The sequence below is a fragment of the Zootoca vivipara genome, chromosome 1, assembly GCF_963506605.1.
Source record: "Zootoca vivipara chromosome 1, rZooViv1.1, whole genome shotgun sequence".
Taxonomy (NCBI): domain Eukaryota; kingdom Metazoa; phylum Chordata; class Lepidosauria; order Squamata; family Lacertidae; genus Zootoca; species Zootoca vivipara.
Window position 1 is genome coordinate 52,426,093 of NC_083276.1, and position 16,287 is coordinate 52,442,379.

The 16,287-nt window shown below is 45.7% G+C and overlaps 1 non-coding gene across 1 annotated transcript; it reads right to left on the reverse strand.

Moving 5' to 3' along the window:
- Positions 1 to 13,711: 13,711 nt before the first annotated feature.
- Positions 13,712 to 13,784, reverse strand: TRNAK-CUU (transfer RNA lysine (anticodon CUU)). The gene has a single exon. It is a non-coding gene; the product is annotated as a tRNA-Lys (tRNA).
- Positions 13,785 to 16,287: the final 2,503 nt, after the last annotated feature.

Consider the following 16,287-nt stretch of genomic DNA (forward strand, 5'->3'; position numbering starts at 1 on the left):
TATGTCACTAACTCTGGTCCATGGAGAATCAGCATTTGGTGCTACAAAAATTCTGCACCATACAAATGAGATCAGTAGCAAAACACACACACACACACCACACACACACACAGAGAGAGAGAGAGAGAGAGAGAGAGAGAGAGAAAGAGAAAGAGAGAAAGAAAGAAAGAGAAATTGAGAGAGAGAGAGAGAGAATACTGCAGGTTTGTTTTATTTTTGCAAGGCAAGAGTGATGGGGAGCAGGAGAAGATATATTTGCTTAATAGGAAGGAGAGCATCACACATGATGCTTAGTTTTTCCATGTGTGAATAGACAACAAGAACCTGAATGTGGCAGAAGCACTGAAATATCATGGTATATTCATATTAAAGTGCAGTTTTTAAGCATGGTGTGTGAAAGTATCCTCCAAAAGTCTATCTGGTGACCACTGTAAGGTTCTTAAACCTAACCTGCTTTCTCAACCTCTTGGGATGCCACAGACTCTTTTGCACAACAGGGAAGACCAAGCACTTGGTTTAAAATAATGCATACAGATGTCCAGGGTTCACAAGTAACTATGCTAGCATGTCATAGGCATACTAGTGATTGGGAATCACAGGTATGCCCTTGCAGTCAAGTCCTCTTTGTGAACTTCCCGTAGGCTTCTGGTTGGCCACAGTGAGAATAGGACGCAGTACTAGATGGGCTTTTGGCCTGATCCTCGTTGTGACCCCATGGACCAGACCACACCAGGCACTCCTGTCTTCCACTGCCTCCCACAGTGTAGTCAAACTAATGTTGGTAGCTTCGAGAACACTGTCCGACCATCTCGTCCTCTGTCATCCCCTTCTCCTTGTGCCCTCAATCTTTCCCAACATCAGGGTCTTTTCCAGGGAGTCTTCTCTTCTCATGAGGTGGCCAAAGTATTGGAGCCTCAGTTTCAGGATCTGTCCTTCCAGTGAGCACTCAGAGCTGATTTCCTTAAGAATGGATAGGTTTGATCTTCTTGCAGTCCATGGGACTCTCAAGAGTCTCCTCCAGCACCATAATTCAAAAGCATCAATTCTTTGGCAATCAGTCTTCTTTATGGTCCAGCTCTCATTGGACCATACTGGGACATCACTACTGGGAAAACCATAGCTTTAAATATATGCACCTTTATCAGCAAGGTGATGTCTCTGCTTTTTAAGATGCTGTCTTGGTTTGTCATTGCTTTTGTCCCAAGAAGCAGGCGTCTTTTAATTTTGTGACTGCTGTCACCATCTGCAGTCATCATGGAACCCAATAAAGTAAAATCTCTCACTGCCTCCATTTCTTCCCCTTCTATTTGCCAGGAGGTGGTGGGACCAGTGGCCATGATAATAGGTTTTTTTTATGTTGAGCTTCAGACCATATTTTGCGCTCTCCTCTTTCACCCTTATTAAAAGGTTCTTTAATTCTTCCTCACTTTCTGCCATCAAGGTTGTGTCATCAGCACATCTGAGGTTGTTTATATCTTCCGGCAATCTTAATTCCGGCTTGGGATTCATCCAGTCCAGCCTTTCACATGATGAATTCTGCATATAAGTTAAATAAGCAGGGAGACAATATAAAGCCTTGGCATACTCCTTTCCCAATTTCCCAATCAGTTATTCCTTATCCAGATCTAACTGTAGTTTCTTGTCCCTCATAGAGATTTCTCAAGAGACTGATGAGGTGATCAGGCACTCCCATTTTTTAAGAACTTGCCATAGTTTGCTGTGCTCTGGTTCCTCTGCCCCTTTGAAATCCAGCTTGCACTTCTGTGAGTTCTCGGTCCACATACTGCTTCAGCCTGCCTTGTATAATTGTAAGCATAACCTTGCTTACGTGTGAAATGAGCGCAATTGTGCGGTAGTTGGAGCATTCTTTGGCACTGCCCTTCTTTGGGAATGGGATGTAAACTGATCTTCTCCAATCCTCTGGCCACTGCTGAGTTTTCCAAACTTGCTGGCATATTGAGTGTAGCACCTTAACAGCACCATCTTTTAAAATTTTAAATACGGTAGTCAAGCTGGAATACCATCACTTCCACTGGCCTTGGTATTAGCAGTGCTTTCTAAGGCCCATTTGCCTTCACTCTCCAGGATATCTGGCTCAAGGTCAGCAACTACCTGGGGTGTACAAGACCTCCATATCTTTCTGGTATAATTCCTCTGTGTATTCCTGCCACCTCTTCCTTATAAAAAAATTCATTCAGTAGCACCTTAAAGACCAACTAAGTTTTTATTTTGGTGTGAGCTTTCGTGTGGGTGGGAATGGGTGGTGTTAACAGCCATCCACAGGTTTACCACTCCCATCAGCCCATCACACATTCCCACCCACCCCCACCACCCTCTGTATATATATAAGGGTCTGACACTTCTGTTTCCAGTGTATCTGAAGAAGTGTGCATGCACACGAAAGCTCATACCAAAATAAAATCTTAGTTGGTCTTTAAGGTGCTACTGAAGGAATTTTTTTATTTTGCTTCGACTCAGACCAACACGGCTACCTACCTGTAATCTCTTCCTTATGTCTTCTGCTTCTGTTACCATAGGTCCTTTCCACTTTTGTCCTTTATTATGGTAATCTTTGTACTAAATGTTACTTTCATATCTCCAATTTTCTTGAACAGATAAAGTCTACCTGGCTGTTAATATGCTAGATTTTCACCACAATACTTTTTTAAATAGAAAAGCAGATCTTAAAACTTGTCTTTGTTTTTTGTTTTTTTATGGCTATACCACCCACTTTTTCAGTCAATCCTTAGTGAGGCTCAGAGATCAGTTGTTTCTTGATCTGGATAAGTTTTCTGACTGTGCTAGCATTAAACACTATGGTAATTCATGGCCTGTACGCTCTTAAACTAGTAAAAAGAAGAAGCATAAACATAGATATTTGAGTCAAACCCTCACATCTGGCAAATGTACACAGTGTCCATTAAAAGCACTAGCTTAGTAATTCCCTAATATAACACAGATGATGGCTTCTTAGTATACACATTAATTTTCCATTTATATTTCAATGTTACTTTAATTGTATTACTCAAAAACCGTAATAAATAACTGCATTTTAAAACAAACAAACCCCCCAAATGGGAAGAGTCATCCTATATTCAGCAATGCAGAGTGGGGGATAACTGTATCCAAGGCATGCTGAGTTTGGGAAGGAAAGAGGAAAACACACAAGGAAATGCAATAATGACCAGAGAGAGAGAGAGAGAGAGGCATTGGACATAACATGGGGCATTTGTCTTCCCGCTCTCCCACCTCCATCACAGAAACCAGGAAAGCTACAGGAAGAGCTCTGGTGTGGAAAGCTAAGCCACTCCAGGAGTAGTGTTGTGTGGATCAAGAGACTGGCTCCTGTGTTCGCCAATCAACCCTTCAGCCCACCCTCCCCTTTGACAACCCATGTGGGCATCTCCCTCTTGTCTGATGGGCCATCCCTACCTGGTATCATCACAGCAGGCCTCCCATTACCCCTCCCTGTCTGCACCATGCAATTGACTGACTCAGACACTAATGCCGTGTTTCTCCAAAAATAAGACACTGTCTTATATTTGTTTTTCCTCAAAACACACACACTATGGCTTATTTTCAGGGGATGTCTTATTTTTTTTCCTCCTCCTGCCGCGGCCGGCATTGCTGCTGCGCCTATCACTATGTTTTATTTTTGGGGTATGGTTTATATTTCTTGAATGCTTAAAAATCCTGCTATGGCGTATTTTATGACTACGTCTTAAAATAGGGGAAACAGGGTAGCAGGAGCTATCCCAGTCCAGCAACCTGAGACAGCTGTCTCTTCATAGTCTGGGGATCTGGACTGAGCAGAGGAAGGGCTACTGCCCTTGGGCGCACCAAGCTCTCCAACCTCTTCCGGAGGCTACCTGAGACCTGATAGGTTGGGACAAAGGAAACACCTTCTGTCATGCCTTAGCAACAAAGAAACAATAAATGTGGGAGTACCAAAAGTTTATATTGAACATCTAGGATGGATGAGAAATACACATGCTAGTCAGTCACTCTAGCAGAGTTCATGTGTCTTGGATTAACATCCAAAATATGTATTATAACTGGAAATCATGCAAAATAATAATGTGTGAAACAATTTCTATATTCACCATGTGCAACTATGGTGAATATATGCTGCAATCCTGGCTGCTGCTTCCCAGTACAGGTATATGTCACGTACAAGGCTGACTCACACCTGCATGCATATTATTTGGTATTTCTGCACTCTAGATTTATTGAACATTGCATTTGACCTGACGCCAGAGTTCTACGGTGTTAAACTTGTGAAGGCCACCTCACATACGCAAAGTCACCACTGGATTCTGCAATCCTCAGCCTATTAGTGATGTATTGTGAACACACCAAGGCATTGCTTGCTATTAGACCACGCGAATGTGGCTGGAATCCCTTTAATCTCGTCACTGACTGGGGATTTTGTGTGCTGTTGTTCTCAATTTTATTGGATCGCGGTTTTATGTCGTTTTCATTGTCCAACGCCCAGAGACCCTTGACCACCATGCAGCCACTAATAAAGATAATAAATTAATAAGTGCGATGTATCTGGACTTCTGCGGAGTCTTGCCTGTTTCCTACCCCTGTCATCTGTGGCACAGCCCGATGGACCGAAGCCATTTGTGAGCGAGGCGCGTATTTATTGATCTTAAAATAGTAATGAAAAGCACTCGTTGCTACGGGTGACTGCGACTCGTTCCATTGAGGAATTTCCCTTCTTCTTTTCAGACAGCCCCGCTCCCCGCGGGTTAAAATGATCTATTCAGTTTAACAAACAGCCTGTGCCACCTTCCGCAGCCTTCCCCTCTTTCTTTGCAGCGCCGCGCCTCTTTTTCCCTCGCAAGGCAGCCCCACTGAATTCCGTGGAGCCAAGTCTCAGGGAAACGTGCCGGAGGCTTGCAGTTTCCACACCCCCCCCCTTCTTTCTCCTCCTGCAGGCGAGCGCGGGGAGGGGCCTGAGCCCGTTTGCGTATTTCGCTCCGCGCGCCCCTTTCCCCCGCCCGCCTCTCCCTAGCGAATAAGATCGTGCGTTTGTTTGTGTTTAAATATAGCCTCAACCCTTCTAAGGCTCCCAGCTTCGGAGGAGAAGGGCAGAGGCGGGCGGCGGCGGCGGTAGCAACAGCAGCTGGCCCCGCCTTCCCCGACCCCCTCGTACTGCCGCTGCTGCTGCTGCTGCCGCCGCCGCCGGGAAGCACAGGCGAAGGGCGCCTCTGTCTGCCGTCACCCCGTGTCCCGACGAAGGGTGAGACGGGAGGCCGCTGCTGAGGCACTAGCACTCGCAGGGAGACACACTGACGAGGTGGGGCGGACGGGGGCACAAGCTGCTGCGGGGGCTGCTTTAAAAATGCGCCCCAGCCAGCCAAGCTCCCCTGCGCACGAGAGAGAGGGAAGCTGCAGTCTTGGCTTTGCAGCGTGCGCCTCGCTTTTGCACGCCCCTCCTCCTCCTCCTCTCACCGCCCTGGAATTGTGTAGTAGCCCTGAATTAGCATGTCACGTGTACGGCATGTGGAAATGAATCAGGGGCATGTGAGCAGCAGGCGGTGGGAGGGAGAGGAGGACGCCTGTGTTTGCATCCAAGGATCTCCTCTCGCTCGGTGGTTGCGTAGGTGTCTCGCTTCCTCCGCTCGCTCCCCCCTCCCTTCGGCCCTCCATCTGGCCGTCCCCCCTCCTCCCCCCCCCCCGTGCTCGCCGCCGCCTCTGCCAGCTCGAGCGAGCCAGCGCCGCGCTGCCTGCTTATTCAGCCCGGCAGAATCCCTCGGCCTGCAGCAGCAGTGGCAGGAAGACGGGGGACCCCGCCAAAATTGCCCACTTCCCGCGCAAGCCGAGAGAGAGAGAGTGAGAGAGATTGATGCACATCGATGCGCTTCCCTCACGATGTCGAATTTTAAGCACATCGCGGGACACACAGACGTGCCCTTTGAAGTTTCCGGGGAGGGGGAGGCAATGGCTAAAGGCCCCGCTCTGGGATATGGCAAAGCTTAAATGGCAAAAACAAAGCTTCTGCTGGAAAAGCAAATATTAACCCTCGCCAAACCAAACAACGGAATATTAAAAGCGTTTGTCGTGACGGGGTTGGCTTATACCTCCTCAGACCTAAATGCAGGATGATTTGAAAGAAGGATCGCTTGTGGCCAGGAACAAACTGCAGGGTTGGTTTGTGCACTTCATTGCTAAGAGATGTGACCCATAGACAAGACACCCCTGGAGCTAGGGAGGGTCAAGGCCGTGCCCAGAGTGCAATACTGGTGGCCCACCATTTGGACCTAGAGACAAGGTCACTCAGCCTTGGGATATTCCGGAGTGTGGCCTTCTGTGCACAGGGGGTGGGGAAAGCATTCATAGAGGTGGGTGGAAATTTGGGATGGAACAGCCTTGCAGCCTAATAGTACCGTATATACCTTTCTCTTCCATGAGGAAGATGGCACAGGGATCCGGTGTGTGTGTGTGTGTGTGTGTGTGTGTATGTGTGTGTGTTGGGCTGGGAGAACAAGCCGCTTTCCCCCTTAAAATTCTATAATTCTCAGCTGTGTTTGACTCAGAATGGGCTCATTATGATTTCTGTCAATACAACCCAGAAGGGCGAGGACTACATAATATTAGGATACAGGGTGTGAGCCCCCATATTATTATTTATACACACAACTTACCACAGCCTCCAAACAGAAAAAGTAAGGCAGTACCTGACAGCACATGCCAAAACCTGATGTCCTCGGAGGATGGGATAGCAACCGAGGAGATGGTTCTCTTCCACTGCTCTCAACAAGGTCTATCTGCAAATGGAGGGAGTAGCCATAGAGAAGGTGCCTGGCGTTGTTGCTGATTATGAAGCATGACCAGGAAACAGAATTGGTAATATATAATATATAGATGTAGGTGTTTGTATGTTTATAGATAAACACATGCCTGTATATAAGTACAGTCCATATATCACTCTGTGATTTCTACATCCTCCACATTTTAATTTCTAAAATGAGGAAATGGTGGGGCCAGGGTCAATCCTGTTTAGGAGTCCTGTTATCTGACTGATTTCTATCATGTGTGGCTATTGGTGGTTAGGTTGCTCTATGGTGAAATAAGGACACTGCATATGGTCAGAGGCACACTATGACTGCTTCACATGTCCAAGAGCTAAACTCTGGTGCTGAAAACAGGTTGCTGAGGTAGGTCCTGGCTCAAAACCACAATGACAGAGCACATGTAGAACATTTGAGGTTGCCTTGATAGCTCAGTTGGTAGAGCATGAGATTCTTAATCTCAGGGTTGTGGGTTTGAGCCCCATATTGCTGTGAGGTGGGAGTGGGGTTGGATTTTTGAGCCCCTTCTAATTCCTGGATTCAATTCAGCAAGGATTCAATTGTTGAATTAGCCAGGCAAGGGCCATAATGCCTCCTAAGATAACAAAAGAAGTGGCTCTGTGCCAGATTTCAAATGGATGCCCCCCCCCTCCTTCAACTTACTGATAGTTAAAAGGACAAAGACCAGAGAATAGTGGTGTATGTAAGCTAGAAACTAGAAGCAGGCTGTAGGCTGGGCAGTTGAGAGACAGCCATGCCTGATTTCTGCCAAGGCTGTGGCTGTGGGAGAAACAAGACCACCTTGGGATGGTAACATTGTGAGCCCCTACATCTTAGGCCCAGGTGGTACATATGTGTTAATAAACTGTATGTCAGTCTGAGGAAACTGAACCCTGGGTAAGCACCTAGAACCGCTGGAATCTCACACCGCTCGGAAATTTGGGTGGCATGCAACAATAGATACACACCCTGCATAGAGCAGGTGAGGCGGATATAGATCTAATTTAACGTGTGTCTTACTTAACACCATGCGCCCTGCAAACTGCACTAAGGTCTCCTCTCTAAATCTTCAGAGGCTGGTTGCCCCAACTGCTTTATTAAAAACAACAACCCTGGTTTAAAAACAACAACCCTGACAGCAGCGCAAGCAAATCAGTGAATCAAGTATCCCTCTTCCTGTTACCACACCCATTCATACAATTGCACAAAACATGCTAGGAAAATTGACAGAAATTGCAAACTAGGAGCGGAGAGAAGAGTGGAGAGCTGGCAGTGAATGAGATACACAGTCATTCATGACAATGTTTGAATGAACATGGAGCTTTCACATCCTTTTAATGCCAGGTCACCATGTTTCCCTCTGCTATTCTCTCTTTCCCCAGATTTTCTCTCTCCCTGATTCTTCATTATTTCCCTGACTTCCAAGTGCCTGCTTCTCCCCAATTTCTTCTGCCAGGTACAGTCTGTCCTCATACACCCCCGCCCTTCTCCCCATACTGCACACTAGGCAAACCATGTCCCCAGAAGCCCTCCCCTGACAGGCTAGCGATGCCATCTTTCTGCAATGTGGATGAAAAAGGTACAGCCACGCAGGGGGAAAGGGAAGGAAGGAGGGGGAGGGAGAGAAGTGAGGTTATAAATAGCTCAGTAAACGCTTTTCTCATTGACATGGCTTGGACAGAGCATGGAAAAACAAACAGAGGAAACTCCATCTAACAACCCCACATCTAAACAACGCCTTGCACATTCCTCCTGCTAAATAATAACAGATTTTCCACGAAGGTGTGGATAATACCCAGGAAGAGAGCATGAACCAAAACAAATTATCAACACCCAGTGGATGTCAATATTTTGGTCCCTTTCAGTTCTCCCATTGTAGTAGGTAGACACACAGAGATTGCCTATATTTAGAGGAAGGTGTATTTTTAATACGGGGAAACAGAGTTTGCTTCCATTAATAACAGTGGAGCACATTCACCAAGGCAGCCCTGGCTGTGAGTAGTGAATGTTGCTTTAGTGATGTATGGAGACCTGAGAGATAAAGCACAAGGCAGGAGAGAGAACAAATATTTTGAAACTCAGATAGCGACTACCTTCAACATCGCAATCATGGGGTTATATATATATATATTTTTAAAAAAGCACAGGCTATTTGCATTTGGAAGGGAACACCTTCATTTGCTTGGAAGCAAGTCCTACTGTATTTGTTTTGGTGGGATGTGTGGAGCTTTTAAGTGGCATGTATTCATTTTTGGAAGCAAGTGTTTTACCCTGGCAGTTGTGTGTGGTGAGCAGTCCCAAACATTAAAAGCAAACAACAGAAACATGCATGTTTGATGCATTATGTGCAAAGCCACCAGAAGTCTGCCAGTGATGTGGAGACTGGAAAAAAGGAAGATAAGTACATTTGCAGGGGTTGGAAGTTGATTTAAAAACAAACAAAAACAACGTGCTAAGAATCACTGAACTTGAGAAGCCTGACATAATAAAACATCCATATAGTTGGGGGGAATAGCAGACTCCATATCACCATGTTCTGCCAGCCAGGTATCCAACCAGTATTCCTTTGACGCCACATTGATGCCTGGTCTTCATTGTACTTCTTCCTTAAGGTGATTTCCCTCATTGGTCATTTTCCCTTTTAACTGTCACTTGTAACCGTTCTAATTAATCAGCAAAAAATATGGCATCATGCTCTTATATTGGGCAGCCCAGTATTCCAATTTACAGAGCAATAAAAATTGAAGATCTGTTGGAATAAGAGGAATTTGGAATAGGCAGGTCTTTTGCTAAACTTAGTCCCTCCTTCCAGCTCAGCCGGAGGTATGTCATTACAAGTTCTTGATCCCACCCAGAAATTCTGGACGTATGGCAGACCTACCAAACAGCTGCCTATGTGTGACTTTTCTATGTGTGTCATGACTTCCTTAGTTTTCTCTAGGCACATCTCATCAGAGACTGTTCCTGGGAGTCCCTCAGATTTAAAGAGTGGCTCGTTGGTCAATGGAGCCAGTGTTGGAAGGTTGACATCCTGCTGCATCCACAGAAGCTTCCTGTGCATCTTTCAGATGAAGAAAGATTAAAGCATTTGGAGCTTAGTACAGATAAGATACAACTAAGGGAGGGTGGAATGGTGACCACATGTTAGAAGATGATTCGTGGTGTAGACAAGTGATGGAGCACTCCTTAAGTTGTTGGATTTCAACTCCCATCAACCCCAGCCAGCATGGCCAATGGTCACAAAAGTTGGGAGCTTTGGTTCAACTGCTGGAGAACTGCAGGCTCCCCATCCCTGTTGTAAAGAAAGTGGATAGAGAAATGATGTTCTTCCTAATACTAGATTGGCTGTAGATTTAGAACAGACAAAATAGTGTAGCGTTTTTTGAGAAATGGGTGGGATATAAATTCTTTAAATTGATATTCAGTGCCACAAAATGTGATGGCGATGGCTTAGATGATTTTCACTGTCAATTAGATACATTCGTGGAGGGTTTATTAATGGCAGTTAGCCATAATAGCTATATGAAACCCACGAGCTTTATGCAGTTGCCCTTTGTAAAAGGAACTAAGCATTTGGAATACATTGAGGGTCCTCTGCATCAGAAAAGAATCTTCTTCTTTTAAATACAATAGTACAAAGTCGGGATAAGCTGGCGCAGTTCTACAGCACAACAGGAACCACAGTTAATCTGCTGTAGGAAGCTGTAGGTGCACTGCTAGGAGCCCACACCATGAAAGTGATGCATACAAACTGTGTCTAGATATGCTTTTTACAGTTGAAACACTGCTGAATGAGGTGAATAGAATGGTAGTGAGAATGCAGAAAATGGAGGGTGTGATTCCAGATAACAGGTGATGTGTAAGTCCTATATAAACCATGGTTAGGCATTTCTACAGATGTTCATGTGAGTGAACCTCTGATGTGCTCCCTGGTCCTGAATGGGGTAACTGTGCCCCTGAAGGACCATATGCGCAGCCTGGGAGTCATTTTGGACTCACAGCTGTCCATGGAGGCACAGGTCAATTCTGTGTCCAGGGCAGCTGTGGTGTAGTGGTTAAGAGTGGTTGACTCGTAATCTGGGAAACTGGGTTCGCGTCTCCGCTCCTCCACATGCAGCTGCTGGGTGACCTTGGGCTAGTCACACTTCTCTGAAGTCTCTCAGCCTCACCTACCTCACAGGGTGTCTGTTGTGGGGGAGGAAGGGAAAGGAGAATGTTAGCTGCTTTGAGACTCCTTCGGATAGTGATAAAGCGGGATATCAAATCCAAATCCAAACTCTTCTTCTTCTTCTTCTTCTTCTTCTTCTTCTTCTTCTTCTTCTTCTTCTTCTTCTTCTTCTTCTTCTTCTTCTATCAGCTCCATCTGGTACGCAGGCTGAGACCCTACCTGCCTGCAGACTGTCTCACCAGAGTGGTACATGCTCTAGTTATCTCTCGCTTGGACTACTGCAATGCGCTCTATGTGGGGCTACCTCTGAAGGTGACCCGGAAATTACAACTAATCCAGAATGCGGCAGCTAGACTGGTGACTGGGAGCGGCCGCTGAGACCACATAACACCAGTCTTGAAAGATCTACATTGGCTCCCAGTACGTTTCTGAGCACAATTCAAAATGTTGGTGCTGACCTTTAAAGCCCTAAATGGCCTCAGTCCAGTATACCTGAAGGAGCGTCTCCACCTCCATAGTTTTGCCCGGACACTGAGGTCCAGCACCGAGGGCCTTCTGGCGGTTCCCTCGTTGCGAGAAGCCAAGTTGCAGGGAAATAGGCAGAGGGCCTTCTCGGTAGTGGCATTCTCTGTGGCCTTCTCTGTGGAATGCCCTCCCATCAGATGTCAAAGAGAAAAACAACTACGAGACTTTTAGAAGACATCTGAAGGCAGGCTTTTAATGTTTAATAGATTACTGTGTTTTATTTTTCTGTTGGAAGCCCCCCAGAGTGGCTGGGGAATTCCAGCCAGATGGGTGGGGTATAAATAATAAATTATTGTTATTATTATTATAAATGGGCACACTTATCTGGTGTCACATTGGCACCATGCTAACTATCATTTGCTATTTTCCTCTAGGTAGATTAAAAATAAGTAAATAGTGACTCGTGTTACTGGACATATGCCATACATTTAAACCCATTTCCAAGAATTAGATGGTGAGTGGTAAACGACATCTCTTGCAATTTAATTATGTTGCTGGCTGGAGAGTTGTGAGGTTTTAGCATTAGGTTACCAGGTATCATGTTTTCGTATTCACAATTAACAAATGGAGAGAGCAAGATGAATAGGGGCTGAAGGAAATCAACTAAGGGGAATCTCTGATATCGTGGTCATGGCAGCAGCCCAAAGATTATGGCTCAGGAAATCAGAGGTTTTAAGCTTGGCTGAGGGGCTGCATGGTTTTCTGTCTTAGTGGTTAGGATCATCAACCTCAAGAATAAGAATCTTGGAGTTGGAAGGGACCCAAGGGCCATCTAGTCCAGCCCCCTGCAACGCAGGAATCCGAGCTAAAGCATCCATGACAGATGGCCATCCAACTTGTTCTCCAGTGTTTTGCAGACCAAATAATTTGGTGCAGATATTTTAAACCTTTCACTTTGTGCCCTCTTGTTGAACATTCAAGGCTCCACAGTTCAACGTGGACTTTTCTGGAGCCCTTGTGTCAGTGTATGTTGATCTAATAATACACGGTAGCAGTACCCAAGTCTTGAATCAGTGTTCAGATTGTCAGATTCTGTTTGCACCTAATCGGACCATCAACCCTCAAAAATATTGACTACTCTTTGCGGGGGGACGACGGGACCTTAAAAACCTGTTTACCTGCATTGTATCAAAAAGCTTTAGATAAAAATCACTTAATGTACATTCCTGTGTATAAGACTACTTTATAACCCAGGAAAATCTTTTCAAAAGTTGGGGGTTGTCTTATAGGCCGGGTCGTATTTCTTATATGGCGAGTATATCCCAAACTCTGTATTTTAACTGGAAAAGTTGGGGGTTGTCTTATACGCACAGCATGACTAAGCCGCTTCTGGTGAACCAGAGCAGTGCACGGAAATGCCGTTTACCTTCCCACCGGAGCGGTACCTATTTATCTAGGTCTTATTTTATAGGGGAAAGGTAAAGGTAAAGGCACCCCTGACCGTTAGGTCCAGTCGCAGACGACTCTGGAGTTGCAGCGCTCATCTCGCTTTATTGGCCGAGGGAGCCGCCGTACAGCTTCCGAGTCATGTGGCCAGCATGACTAAGCCACTTCTGGCTAAACCAGAGCAGCGCACGGAAACGCCATTTACCTTCCCGCCGGAGCGGTACCTATTTATCTACTTGAACTTTGATGTGGTTTCGAACTGCTAGGTGGGCAGGAGCAGGGACCGAGCAACGGGAGCTCACCCCGTCGCGGGGATTTGAACCGCCGACCTTTTGATTGGCAAGCCCTAGGCTCTGTAGTTTAGACCACAGTACCACCCGCGTCCCATTTTTATAAGGGAAGGACCTATAATAAATATTCATGCATGCATGCTGCCAATCTGACTGGGTTGCCCCAACCACTCTGGGCGGCTTCCAACGATTTATAAAATGATTTATAAAACCACATCAAACATTAAAAACTTCCTTATATAGGGAGGGTAGTACCTATGACCCTCTAGATGTTGTTGGGCTCCAAATCCCATCAGCACCAGCCAATGGATGATGAGAGGTGTAGTCCAACAACATCTGGAGAACCACAGGTTCACCACCCATGGCTTATAGGGACAGATGAAGCTACCTTGCACAGAGCCAGGCTACAGATCAACGTCTGTTACTGTCTACTTCTGCATGGGTTCTTTTTATAAATGAGCTATACCTGAGGATTGACTCTCAGAATCATAAGGGACCCTCAAGGGTCATCTAGTCCAACCCCCTGCAATGCAAGAATCTTTTGCCCAACATGGGGCTCAAACCCACAACCCTGAGATTAAGAATCTCATGCTCTACCAACTGAGCTATCAAGGCAACCTCAAATGTTCTACATGTGCTCTGTCATTGTGGTTTTGAGCCAGGACCTACCTCAGCAACCTGTTTTCAGCACCAGAGTTTAGCTCTTGGACATGTGAAGCAGTCATAGTGTGCCTCTGACCATATGCAGAGTGCCCTTATTTCACCACAGAGCAACCTAACCACAAATAGTGGTGGACAGACTTTCTAGATCAAGCATCCCCAACCTGCGGCCCTCAAGATGTTTTGGCCTACAACTCCCTTGATCCTTAGCTAACAGGACCAGTGGTCAGGGATGATGGGAATTGTAGTCCAAAACATCAGGAGGGCCGAAGGTTGGGGATGCCTGTTCTAGATGCTTCCATCCACCTCCTCTGCCTGGCTGATCACTAGCAGTAGATCTGACCCCTGTATCCAAGGAAGGAAAAACAACTATCTCACATAGAAATGGCTCAGCTTGGGGTAGGGTGGGAGCAGTGACGGCTCTTTCCCCAGCCTTTCTTTCTCTTGGAAGCTAAACAGGACAAGCTCTCTCTCTCACACACACACAGAGAGAAAGAGAACACAGAGGGGTGCTAGTTATCTTATAGTTTTCTTCAAATTTAAGTTCAGAGCTGAAGGTTTAAAAATACTGTAGATCTTTCTTTGCATCTTTTTTTTCTTTAGCAAAGTAGGAAACCCTCCCTGTTGCTTCTCTGGTTACTTATGAAGAGATCTGGTCTTTAGGGAAATCACTCTGAGCATGTGCAGAACCAATGCATGATTCTGAGATAGTCTAGTGGTAGCACATGGGGCTATTCTTGAAGCAGTGCTAACCCCTCCTATATCTGCTATCGTGGCTGTGCTGGATAACTCTCATAGCAACAGATGGAATGGGAGCCTTCCATGACATTCAGGCAGTCCAATCAGTTGTATTCCTCTTGTCCCGCTCTCTGTAGAGGTCATCCAACAAGGCAACCAAAGATGACTCAGTACCATGGTCAGACCTGTACCAGATGGGATGGATCTAAATCTGTGCCATCTAAGATTGTTTGCAGCTGCTCCACCACAACGCTCTCCACCACTTTCCCCACGAAGAGAGTATTTGGTAACTGATCAATAGTTGTTCCAGTATAGAGCTGGTTTCTTTAGGACAGGCATCCCCAAACTTCAGCCCTCCAGATGTTTTGGACTACAATTCCCATCATCCCTGACCACTGGTCCTGTTAGCTAGGGATCATGGGAGTTGTAGGCCAAAACATCTGGAAGGCCACAGTTTGGGGGTGCCTGCTTTAGGAGTAGCCACACAACTGCATCTTTCAAGGCAGCAGCGACCAGCCCCTTGCACAATGAAGCATTAACCATGCTCTGGACTCAACCAGTCAGACCTCCTCTGTTGGATTTAATAAGCCAGGAGGGACAGGGGTTAAGAGGGCACATGGTGGGATGTGTTGCCCTCGGCACCATGTCCCCATCAGCAGACAGTGTAAACTGAGACTGATCCCACAATCACCGAATCTGGCATTGGGTACTTCAACTTGAGCTGAATCAACTGCAGAGTCAAGATCAAGTGGAGTGACAACAGAATACAAAAAGTACAATCTGTGACTAGATGAGCCCTGGGGTCCCTTCCAATTTTAGAATTCTATGATTCTGTGACAATTTAATTTGAACTTAAATGTGTGCAAAATGACCCTTCACAGCAGCAGTGATGTAGTGAAAGGGGAAATCATTGTCTCTGTTCACACTCAAATGAATAGAATTTAATTTAGTGGTTGAAGAAAAGGATGAGAAAAAAGAGTAATATACATGAACCTGAGGTAAAAGCAGGTGGGTGAGATAAGAGATCTTAAGAAAGGGCAGATCACTGTGGAATAGATAACAAGCTTCTAATGAATGGTGTAGATCAAGTGAATCTACACAAATGTTCACACATTTCATGTGATCCTGGAATCTGTATTGGTGCAAAATTTGGAGTTTGTATAATCAGCCCTCGACATCTTAGGTACGGAAAAATGTAACTCACATCTCCTTTTGCAGATGTCATAGCAGTTCTTCATCTTCACCTATCATACACTTGGCCAGAGATGAGTCCAACATGCACTCTGCTTGAATTTCATTTTGCAACATCCATACACTGCCAAGTGGGTAGGTAGTAAGTACATTGACTAATTTTTTTCTGTGTTTTGTGCGTGGGTAGGGGAGAGCCATTTGGGGCAGTATGCACTTGAAATTTCTCTTGTGTGATCTCCATTTAATCAAAGACCTGTGGAGGATCATGATTGTGTCACTGGATAATCACTTCAACAGAGACTGCTTTGTTGACATAGATGGTTACTATATGCTGCCAGGAATATGTATTGTCCGTATCATAAAACTTCCTTAGAAGGCCACATGGGTTCATGGTGGTAATTTCATGCCTCTGAATATCAGTCACGGGGCAACACAAGCTGGAGGGTAGTATTGCCCTCAGGTCTTCATTGTGGGTTTCCCAGTGCCATCTGGTTGCCCATGGTGGGAAAAATGTTTCTGGACTCAATCG